The sequence below is a fragment of the Penaeus monodon genome, chromosome 6, assembly GCF_015228065.2.
Source record: "Penaeus monodon isolate SGIC_2016 chromosome 6, NSTDA_Pmon_1, whole genome shotgun sequence".
Lineage (NCBI taxonomy): Eukaryota > Metazoa > Arthropoda > Malacostraca > Decapoda > Penaeidae > Penaeus > Penaeus monodon.
In genome coordinates, this window is record NC_051391.1 from 31809994 (window position 1) to 31812493 (window position 2500).

Sequence of the window (2500 nt, forward strand, 5' to 3'; positions counted from 1 at the left end):
GGTAGGAAGGGACGAGGGAGGAATGGGCGAATAGGGAAGGAGGGAGGGAGGGAGGGAGTAGAAGGTGTGAAGTAGGGAGTGACTGAAGTGGAGGGATGAAGGGATGGAATGAGTGAGGGATGAGGAAGAGAGAGAAGGGAAGGAGGGGAAGAGGGGAGAGGGAAGGGGACTGAGATAGAGGAAAAGAGATAGGAAAAGGGAAGAGAGAGAGAGGAGAGGAGAGAGAGAGAGAGAGAGAGAGAGAGAGAGAGAGAGAGAGAGAGAGAGAGAGAGAGAGAGAGAGAGAGAGAGAGAGAAGACTTTGGCAAGTTTATTGAGACAAAAGATCACATCTCAAAAGGATGAGGTAGCGCCGGTTATCCTCACCCCTATCTTAATAAGTCCCTGTATGGGCTCACATCTCAAATACGGAACTTAGGTATATGAACAGATTAGAGTATATACAATACTTAAAATATAAAACTACAAGTATTTAATGTCAATATCAGGAGAGAGATATAACATGATAGTTTTCCACCCTCATCTTGATAAGTCCTCCTCAGGTCTTTATCGTGTCCTTGTTTTTTTTTTGTTTTTTTCTTCTTCTTCTTTTTTATGGTTGCCCACTTGCCTTGTACCACTTCCCTTTTTAAAAGGATTTCTTTCTCTTGGTCTTTGCACTTCAGCAGGAGTGACCTGAATATCGCAGAGGATGTTCCCCCCACTACACTCTTATTTTTCCTATTTTTTCCCCTAATAGTTACTTCAATCTACACTACACGCTGCAGGACCACAAATATTTTTATTTTCCATTTCTGTATTTTGGAGTTTCTTTTACAGCCTCTTCTCCCCTTTTCTGTTCTTCGGCATCTTTGTCCACAACTTGTTTCAGTTTCTTTTCAATAACGTCCATGCTCTGCATCATCTGAATAATTGCGAAAATTTCCTTCCCAGAAGTATCCGCACCGCTATTCCGAGGCACTTCCTTCATTTCCTGCTATTCGTCCTGAGACTGATCATTGCCCTTCGGTGACGGCGCCACACGAGCCCTGCAGCCAGGCGTTGGGGACAAGTCGTAGCCTCCTCCGCATCTCTGCCTGCGTGGTGGCCGACCCTTTTTCTTGTGCTGCGATTCCTTTCTGAAATGATCTTTAGTTGTGGCCTCGCTCTGCATGGGATCCGACATTGTGGGAGCCTCCGCAGTTACAACAGCAAGGCGTAACCATTTCTCCCTTTTCTGTTTTGGCGCGACTGATTCTAGAGTCATGCTTTCTGCCACAGAACCTGCACCGAGCACCTTGCTGACAGGTCCATGACTTATGGCCCATCTGCAGCACTTGAGGCACATGACTCGCGGCTCCACGTACGTGCTACCCTCCTATACCCCGCTCCAGAGATGGATACCCTCTCTGGCACTTCCCCCTTCACGAGGGCAACGAGCTGACTCCGCTCCCCGCTCCTAGACACTTGCCTTCTCCTCTTCTCCTCCCGCTCGCATCCATTCTCATTGTCACTCATATCCAGACTTCCTTCACTTCTTTCCCTCTTATGGGATCCACTTGCAACATGTCCTAGCGAGGTTAAACTTTCATCCTCCATTTCTAAATGGGGGTCCCGGTATAGCAACACTAGTCATGCTGACACCTAGGAGGAGGTGACAAATTGCTGGAGGGCCAGAGGTACTTCACCCGCTCCCTGGCTGAGGACAGCACTAAAACACGTCCTACTCCTACGAGAGATACACCGCGACTGAGAGAGAGAGAGAGAGAGAGAGAGAGAGAGAGAGAGAGAGAGAGAGAGAGAGAGAGAGAGAGAGAGAGAGAGAGAGAGAGAGAGAGAGAGAGAGAGAGTAATTCATATAGTTTGCCAATATATTCTTTATTCTTTATCAAGGTGAAAGTGCATTTGACAGGGTGATAACTAGTGGCAAAGTGACAGAAAAAAAATGATCAGTGGGCAACTGACAGATTGGAGGTGAAGATTAATTTATAACTGACAAGTTTAGTGATGATAATTAATTGATAATTGGCAGGTTGGTGGTACATAAGGATGTTATTCTGACATGCATTCAGCCAGTCATTAAGTAGCTCTCAATACTTCTTGGTTTCGAAAAAAGTATAGCACGAACACACTGCCTCGCATGGGATAACAGTTACCACATAACGGGGTCCGCTGGTTATCAATTTAGCAAGATTTTTCTCGTCTAAATGCACGTTCATTTTCCGATTGGTAATGCAATTAACATAACAGGCAGCACATGACAGCGTGAATATATATATATATATATATATATATATATATATATATATATATATATATATATATATATATATATATACCCTGCCCCAAATTAATCTAAAAGAACGACAGTTTTTAATGCCTTGCCTTTCCTCTTCCAAATTATTCTAAATAACGATGTTTTTTAATCCCCCATCTCTCTATTTTCAAATTAACCTATAATAACGACTGTTTTTAATTCCCTCTCTCACTTTTTTCTAAATTACCCTAAAAAACGATTGCT

At 43.8% G+C, this 2500-nt stretch overlaps 1 protein-coding gene across 1 annotated transcript in view; it reads left to right on the forward strand.

The window, feature by feature from the left end:
• LOC119574401 (proclotting enzyme-like) overlaps positions 1 to 2500 on the forward strand; it is a 3881-nt gene that overhangs the window by 432 nt on the left and 949 nt on the right. The gene's annotated exons all lie outside the window — the stretch shown is intronic.